This window comes from Triticum dicoccoides, chromosome 4B (genome assembly GCF_002162155.2).
Source record: "Triticum dicoccoides isolate Atlit2015 ecotype Zavitan chromosome 4B, WEW_v2.0, whole genome shotgun sequence".
NCBI lineage: Eukaryota > Viridiplantae > Streptophyta > Magnoliopsida > Poales > Poaceae > Triticum > Triticum dicoccoides.
Genome location: NC_041387.1, coordinates 305,604,719 through 305,613,483, shown reverse-complemented (window position 1 = coordinate 305,613,483; position 8,765 = coordinate 305,604,719).

Here is an 8,765-nt window from a genome sequence, read left to right as displayed (position 1 = left end):
GAGAACTCGGGCGGCGGCGGCGCCTGGCGGCCGGAGGCGGCGCGGAGGAGATCCGGGCACCAGCGGTTGGCGGCGACCGGCGGAGGCGACGCGGCCTTGGGCGCGCGGGACGGCGGCGGGCATGAGACGAACACGTATGCAAATGAGATGCACATGATGACATGATATGATATGCATGACATGAATAAAATGCAAAACAAAAGACAAAACCCAACCACGGAGGGAATATCATATCGCATAGCTGAAAATGGCAAGAGTTGGTGTTACAAAGATGGAAAGTTACATCCGGGGTGTTACACGGCGCCATCAAACCTTTTGGTGACGATGTAGCGGAACTCTCAATGAAAGCACCAATGTCGGTGTCCAAACCGCGGATCTCGGGTAGGGGTCCCGAACTGTGCGTCTAAGGTTGATGGTAACAGGAGGTGGGGGACATGATGTTCACCCAGGTTCTGGACCTCTCTATGGAGGTAATACCCTACTTCCTGCTTGATTGATCTTGATGAATATGAGTATTACAAGAGTTGATCTACCACGAGATCGTGATGGCTAAAACCCTAGAAGTCTAGCCTGTATGATTATGATTGCCTCTACGGACTAAGCGCTCCGGTTTATATAGACACCGGAGGGGACTAGGGTTGTATAAAGTCGGTTACAGAGAAAGGAATCTTCATATCCGGGTGCCAAGCTTGCCTTCCACACCAAGGAGAGTCCCATCCGGACACAAGTGAGAGTCTTCGGTCTTGTATCTTCACGGCCCAACAGTCCGGCCCATGCTACATGGTCCGGCCATCCGAGGACCCCTTAATCCAGGACTCCTTCACCCAGCCCATCAATGCCACGAGGATGGGCGTTGGCGCAATCGGGGCGACGGGAGCTGGAACGGGAGCGGGGACAGTTGCGACATCTTCCTGCAAGGCCAGTTCAAGCTCGTCCCAAAGTTCCTTATGTTCTTAAGTCTATGGTTGGGTGTCTTCCTTAGGAAACTAGAAGACTAAGGGCAGCCCATTGTGATGCGGCATGGCGTATGGTTAGGTTGGGCTGGTTGGAGGTAGACGAGATGAGAATAGGAGAGGAAGACAGAAGATTGTAGCGATACCGGGCAGTACAGGGGTGATTTTACAATGCAGCACCGGCGCCATTAAAAGTGGGGGCAGTTGGGATGAAGGTGGGTGGCGGAACCTGGTCAAAGGGATCGCCTCTGGGTGAGCCTACGCAGCGGCCTCCTTGCACGCCTCCCGGTCACCTGGTGCAGCAGTCTGCTCGCACGCCTCCCATTGACTCACACGCTTGCTTGGAAGGCACCCGCCGATGAGAAGTGGGACTCGTGGTGGCACGTAAACGCCCACGGTTTGAATAGTGAAACCGTTTGTGTTAACATGACAGGTCTTTGTTCCAAAATACCTTGGCTCTTCATTTTTGCCACTTTTCATAAGCAACTTGTCTGAAATTGAACAAAAAAATTATGACAGCATATTTGTGCCATATCACGAGACCATGCTCAGTTTCATGAATTTCATGTCACTTTCGGATTTTCTAAAATTTAAAATCCAGGATTCGAAACAATATCAAAACCTGCATCATGAAATAAATTTTCGAGCGATACATCTTTACTGTTGTAGATGTTAATATTTCTTAAGAAAGGATTAGATCAAACATTTTGCTTAGTTAGACTTCAGACAAGTTATATATGCAGAGTAAAAGGATAATCCCTCCGTACCAGTGCATTGCACGATATAGTAACTCTAGTACTAGGCATGAACAAACGGAGTTCAATTATGTGCTCATCATAGTGTAGTACTCCTATTAGTACTAGGCAATGGAGTTGACGGGTGACCTTGGGTACATGTGACCGAGGGAATTAAACTGTGCTCGGCACGGTTAGTAAAGCATCCCTCCATTGTTCATCGTGAGTCATTATGGACAGGGGACATGAGGTGAATTTCCTAGGACTGGAATTCTGACCGCCAGATATTTCGACTCGAAATGCGGATTCTCGAGTGGTTGGGGTTGGCTAATGTGCGTACCATGCACGCCACCAGAAGGACACAAGTTGGGTCTCTTTTTTAGGATCAACACGAGCCCAGATCTGGCTAGTACGCTGTCGGGTGCTACCATTTGAGAATACGAAAGGAATCTTTTAAGTTGTCGAACGAATCTATATGTATTACAATGCCCGTATTTTCCTTGCAAATTACTAGTCATTCCAAAAGGCACGGTAATTGATTTATGACTAGTCCTTGAATTAGAGTGAGTTTGTGATATAGTGATCTCAAAGTGGATTTCACATTTCATGGTATCCTTAGTAAGTTTTTCATTGTAAATTCAAATTTAAAAGATGAACGGTATGGTGGTGAGAAAACTTTGTATGTATCAAGCATATGACCACACACACACACACACACACACACACACACACACACAAATATAACAACAATCCAGTAAGTATAATGCATCTACTTTTCCAGACCATGCATGTATGACACGAATTCAAAAATACAGCCTTTGTTCCTAAATATTTGTCTTTTAGAGATTTCAACAAGTGACTACATATAAAGCAAAATGAGTGAATCTACTCTCTAAAATATGTCTATATACATCCGTATGTGGCAGTCCTTTTGAAATATCTAAAAAGACAAATATTTAGGAATGAAGGGAGTAAAGTGTAAGCCATGCATGGTCCTCAATTCAATATTTAAAATGCACAGTAAACTGAAACATGAATATTAAGTCTAGTACTACATACATGCAAATGTTGTGTTTAGGTCTGTCCATCGACCCCCCCCCCCCACATACTTCATGTATCGATTGACGTTGATTTCTTTGTTAATAGAGCTATTGGTATCCGACACACGCGTGCTCATTATATCTCTTCAAGTTTCGATCTCCAATTATGTCATTCCCGCGCTCACACTCTCAACAAATGTATTTCTCACACATAACCTCGTTGTGCCCTCCATTTCAAACACACACACTCTCTCTCTCAAGACACATGTGTTGCCTTTGTAAAACACCTTCACCATGCACGCACACCCAAAATCTATCTAGGCCACTCTCTCAGTAACTACCTCCCTCCAGTCCTCACCACAACTTCGCTGCACGATATCTCGATGTATCATCTTTAACATTCAAGTGTACGCTAGGCCACACTCCCTCGATATCTCCCTCTATAAATGACTCGATTGACCTCACTTTTTTGTGTCGTCTGTCTCACACATAGACGCTCGCACTACACCTCTTGCATAGGCGGAGCTATGTAGATTGTCGAGGGTTAACCCCTCAACCTTAGATAAAATTGTGAAGCTCAGTTTAGGATTGTTTAGATTATATTTTTTGAACATTATATTTGTCCCCACCCTCCCGAACACCGATGGGTTATGCAACCCCCTCCCCGGGAGAATATCATGTGCCCCCACACCTTAGATGCTATATGCTGATACAAGTTCCTTGGAGCTTGTAGATCTGAGATATAGCAGCTCACAGGATGTCTTAATATTTTTGTAGGAAACCTTAATGAGTTTGAGAATTGCACACAATTTGTACAAAAACTACTCAGATGCCCTTGGATCCCACATGCAACAACCTCAAAGCTCGTATCACTATAGCATCTAAGATGAGGGAGGACCTCATATTCTCTTGTATCTAAGAATATCATGTGCTACAACACCTTAGATGCTTTGGTGATACAAGCTCTTCGGAGCCATTGGATTTGTGATCCAACAATTCCTTGGTGGTTCGAATGTTTTTTTGCATAAAAGCTCCCAAAGAGTTCGGTTACTGCTCACTAGCACAAAGACTGCTAAGATGCCATTGGATCTCAGATCGAACGACCTCAAAGCTCGTATCACCATAACATCCAAGCTGTGAGAGCACCTGATGTTTTCTCGCACGGGAGAATATGAGGTGCTCGCACACCATAGATTCTATGGTGATACGAGTTCCTGGGAGATCTAACAACTCACAGTAGGAGGTTTGAATGTTTTTGCAATATAGGCCTCAAAGAGTTTGGGAATTGCGCAGAAAGTACAAGTACTACGCATTGGCATCTGATCACAGATCATACGACCTAGATGCTTGTATCACCGTAGCAGCTAATTAAGCTGCGGGGAGCACCTAATATCAGCTACTGGGAGCCATTGGATCCAAGATGAAGTGGCACACACGAGGTCTGAATGTTTTATTTGCGAAAAAGCCCTTAGAGACTTTGGAAATTGTGCATAATTACAAAGACTACTCCCAAGCCATTGGATCTCATATCCAACGACATAAAAACTTGTATCACCATAGCATCTAAGCTGCGGGGTAGATGCGATATTCTATGCCACTGTCATTTTTGTTCCTAAACTTGCAAGATACATGTAACTGGTGTCGTAACTTGTCTAACCGCGCAAAGTGTTTGTGCAAAAAAACATCCTACACTGAAATATCGGAACAACATACGGGGATCCCACTTGTCATTGATCAAACTTGGAACTAAAACTAACAAATCTAAAAGACGAGATTCGAACTGAAAACTTGGACTACAAAGCATACATCGATAGCCTGAAATAGCAACGGTTGTTGGCTTTGTCGCATAACTTGATTTTATACAGTATTATGTTGAGTAGAGTAGAGGCAGTGGCTCGTCAGCACGTGACCGTTGACTCACTTATTGGTGGGTCCCATGTCTGTGATCTCTCTCTCCTCTCCATCTAGTAACCTTTAGACACACGGGCGCACACGAAGAGCAGGACGAGCTTGCCGTGGTGTTACTATAATTAAAAAATGATTGGAAAATAGAATAACCGCCTAGAACAAGAGACATTGGGCTGGTCGAGACGGAGCTAACCACACCTATCCTTTGTGCCACATTAGCATGATGAAGCTGTGTGGCTAGTGGGGTGCTTTCGACTGACTGGCTGGGTTCCGAGGTCAAACCATAGGTAGTACGTATGATACAGTATATTCTTACATGCAAATTTTTCCTTAGTGCCGAGACGTGACACACCCTACCGCGCAGTTTCTGGGTCCTCCCAGGTGATGCACACACATTTTCTTCCTTGCCGAGACGTGGGACGCCCTACCGCGCATTTTCTGGGTCCTCCTCGGTTGTAGCACCAAAGCAAGTAAATGAGTCGTCAAATCACAAAAGCCCACCTTTTGTGCTGAGTACATCAGTGAAGCACGGTGGCTAGCTAGTTAGGCTAGTGCGACCGATTAACTAGGCCGCTGCCACATCTATTTTCACCCCTTTTTATCTTCTTGCTGGCAGGCAAATTTAAATATCCACCCTGGCGTTGCTCTAGTCTTTGGGTGTGGCAGGCGCGACATGATTTTTATTTTTTTGTTTGACAGGAGCAGGCGCGACAACAATTAGTCATGATGACTCTGCCTGTAAAACCCACTGCTCCCTGATGTGAAAAGTCGTTGACTGGTGTTTTCCCATGGTGAAATCCAATAGATTCACCCCGCTCCCCGGTTGGCTCCCTCTGCTTCCCGTAGATTGCATTGCCTTTCAGCCATTTCGCCCCCTTTGCTTCCTCTCCCCATTGCTTCTACCTGGTTCCATGGCGGTGCACTAGATCACGGAGCCTGAGGTGAGGCACCTGACATAGGAGCTCCAGGACAAGGATTCGGAGATCAGGGCTAAGGACGTGGTGTTTCGTGAGCTCAAGGAGGACAGGAGTGCCATGCTCCTCCTTTATGAGCTGGAGTTCACGGAGCTTCAAAAGCGGCAGACATCCACCACAAAGATGCTCAAGGCGTCGGCGGCATTGCTGCAGAAAGCGGGAGATATGATAGGCAGTCACGCCAGCCAACTGGAGTGCGAGTGGGACAATCGTGACGAGATCCAGGATCGCCTCAACCACTTGGTGGACCATGTTGCCACACACGTGTTGCAGATGCGTGATGCCTACCATCGTGCCAGCGCGACCATGCCAGTCATCAGGCTAAACCCGTTCGACCACCCCATGGACTTTAATGAGCTGCAACTTCCTGACCTGGTCTCCTTTTCCACCTATATCTCAGAGGAGCTGAGCCGTCTCTGTGCAATGTTGGGGGTGGAGCTGGATAAGGAGGGGTTGCGGGCGGCCGTCGCTGTTGCAGGTGAATATCTCAGGGCTTCGTCACCGGAATCCATTCATGCCATTGGACACCGTCTTTGACAAGCTGTCTCTCGTCGCCTGGGAGCCGGCTCTGTGGGTGGTGGCACCCTGCATCACCAATGTCATGTTCCTCGAGAAGCAGAGGGACTTCGGTGGTTTTTAGGCATCGTCTGCATGGGCATGTCCATGTCTCGGAGCAACATGACCGTTGGGTCAAACTCAGATGGTGTAGATCAATCACTGTAGCACAAAGCGTGTCGGTGTGTTTGGTTGCATTCTCATCTCAATATAGTTGTTCCCTCTTCGTGCATGCTCATCTCAGCACCCGTCTTCATGCATGCTCCTAGTGTATTTATCTTAACCTACTAGTGTGGACTCATGCACCAGTCATGCACTCTACCAAACACCCAAAAGTGGGCCGAGAAGGGAACTTTTGCTCCCATACACCCTGCCTAACACTGATTCGTGCTTCATATGGTTCATGTTTTGTGGAGTACTATAGTACCGTACTCTCAGTATGCTGTAGACTTAGTTCTGCTAACATTGATCTCACTATTCATTCTCGACCGGATAGTCAAAAAATGGGTATGTTACATTACTGTTCATATAGTTGAAATGCGCATAACATCATTTGTTATTGTCATATCTTACTACACTAGCAACAAGATTATACACTATTTACGTATGAACCATTGCATATGCCTAGTAGTAGGAGTACTGTGTAAGTTCAAGTGGCTACTGTGTTTCGCGCTCCTCCGTCATAAGAGTGGAAAGCTTGTTGTAATCATTTTTGTCGGTGCAACAAACCCTGGGTCTATTGCCCTGACTATGCATAGGCACTGGGTCAAGATTGAAGCACCAACCCAAGACAGAATACAAGAAACCAAGAGATTCGAAGGACCAACAAGCAGATCAGAGGGACCAACAAGCCAGAGAAGCAAGATATCGTCAAGAGAAAGGCCTCGTTTGCCGGGTAGGCGAGCCCCCCAAGGGACAAGGCCACCTCTAGAAGAAGACGACCAAGGCGTCCTGGCAGGGCTTACTGGGACTTGCGGAGGCTGAATCACCCCACCAACCACTCCACCATGACTCACGTCGCCGATCAGTGTGGTGTCAAGCTGCAAAGTGATTAGGTGGCAGCAATTCGCCACATGGCAGCCCCTTTCTACCAAAAAACCCATAGAATGACACCCGTCCTACGACGTGTCAAACAAGAAGACATGGAGCTGGCAAGCCTTGCCGGGCAACCAACGATGTGACGTTGAGCGGTGCATTAAATACGCGCTGTCAGCCCACAAAGTTAGGTATGATAGCACTGTTTGCTATCATATCAATTTATAATGACTACATTGCCATTGTGGTGACCCCTTGATCTATAAAAGGAGGCCCTTGGCAACCGTAAACAAGCTTAGAATGTTGGATAACTCACACCCCCATATGCGTGTAGTCGTTGCCCGCGGCCTCCAATGTGGCGGGGGGCGCGGAGATGCGCGAGGACGCGGACGCTATTGGGGATGTGGTCGGAGCAGGCAATGCCGCCACCACTTCCCCCGCGGCCGACGCAAGAGCAGGAGGCACCGGAGGAGAGAAGCATCGGCAACATCCCGACGACCATGTTCCACAAAGCGCGGGCAAAGGGTTTACTCCGTCTGCGCCCCTTTCACCCGCCGACAAACACAGCCACAACAACGGCACTCGGAGCGGGGCGAACCGCCGTCCTCCGACCGCTCCCATCGCAAGTGCGGTCGTAGCGCGTGCACCACCCCCGAGATAGGTCGACCAAGGCGCTATGCTCAACGAAGCAGCTGGCCCTCGAGCGCCTTCGCCGCACCACCCTGCCATCCAGGTGATCGAACCGCAACAGCAAGGGTGTCGGTGCAATAGACCCAGGGCCTGTCGACCTAACTCTTCACAGGCACAAGATCGATTGAAGCACCGGAGCAAGAGACCATGAGACTTGAAGAACCAACTAACAAATCGAAAGGAACCAAGACTAAGACAGAGGAGCCAGATATTATCAAGAGAGAAGCCTCCCTTGCCGAGCAGGCGAGCCTGACAAAGGGCAAGGCCACCCGCAGAAGGAAACAACCAACGTGTCCCGGCAGGGCCTGCCGAGACTCGCGGAGACCAGATCACCTCATCGACTAGTCCACCACGACCCACGTCATCGATCAGTGAGGTGTCAAGACGCAGGATGATTAAGTGGCAGCCATTTGCCAGATGGTGACCACTTCCAACCAAGTGAACCCACAGATGACACCCGTCCAGTGACGTGTCAAGCAAGCAGGCGTGGAGCTGGCGAATTAAGCCCGACAAGCCTTGCCGGGCAACCAATGACGTGACACTTAGCGGTACATTAAATGCACACTAACAGCCTGCAGAGTAGGTATCATAGCACTATTTGCTGTCATGTCAGTGTCTAATGAATAATTGCCACTGTGGCAACCCCTTAAGCAATAAAAGGAGGCACATGGCAATGGTTCGAGGGGTTAGAAGTTTAGACCACTCACACCCCGGTACACGCGTAGTCGCTGCCGCCCCGAGGCAACCCCTGCCAGGCAAGTGTACTACGCACCACCACCACCTTTCCACCATCAATCCACCAAAACAGGAGTAGGGTTTTATGCCTCATGGAGGCCCGTACCTGGGTAAAAATGCCCGTGTGATCCCTGTCGTGCT